Here is a 454-nt window from a genome sequence, read left to right on the forward strand (position 1 = left end):
GACTTAATTGATCTCAGGTGCTAAGTGAGTGAGCGCTTCATTCACTTCACGTTTAACTTCAGATCCAGTATTAGGGGACCACTAAGGTCTATATAAAACAGACTTCAGATACAGTATTAGGGGTAATACGTATCTGAAGTCTACTGGCTAGTGATATCTAGACCTTAAGTGGCTCCCTAATCCTGTAAAGTGAATCTGCGTCTCTTTAATAGAACTCTTCTTGTGGTTCCCCAATACTGTTCTGCAGTCCCTCCATTTTATATAGACCTTAGTGGTCCCTAATCTGTATCTGAAGTCTCTTTATATGACCTTAGTGTCCCCTAATACTGTATCTGAAGTCTCTTTATATAGACCTTAGTGGTCCCTATACTGTATCTGAAGTCTCTTTTATATAGACCTTGTGAGGTCCCCTAAGAACTGTATCTGAACTCTTTTATAATAGACTTGAGTGGGT

The 454-nt window shown here is 39.4% G+C and overlaps 1 long non-coding RNA gene across 1 annotated transcript in view; it reads right to left on the reverse strand.

Annotated features, from left to right (window-relative positions):
• Positions 1 to 228: 228 nt before the first annotated feature.
• The window catches only part of LOC116689626 (uncharacterized), a 2,835-nt gene continuing 2,609 nt past the window's right edge, over positions 229 to 454 (reverse strand). Inside the window, exon 3 of the long non-coding RNA XR_004332059.1 lies at positions 229 to 397. This is a non-coding gene — a long non-coding RNA (uncharacterized LOC116689626). The remainder of the gene's footprint in view (positions 398 to 454) is intronic.

The sequence above is a fragment of the Etheostoma spectabile genome, chromosome 5 (assembly GCF_008692095.1).
Source record: "Etheostoma spectabile isolate EspeVRDwgs_2016 chromosome 5, UIUC_Espe_1.0, whole genome shotgun sequence".
Classification (NCBI taxonomy): domain Eukaryota; kingdom Metazoa; phylum Chordata; class Actinopteri; order Perciformes; family Percidae; genus Etheostoma; species Etheostoma spectabile.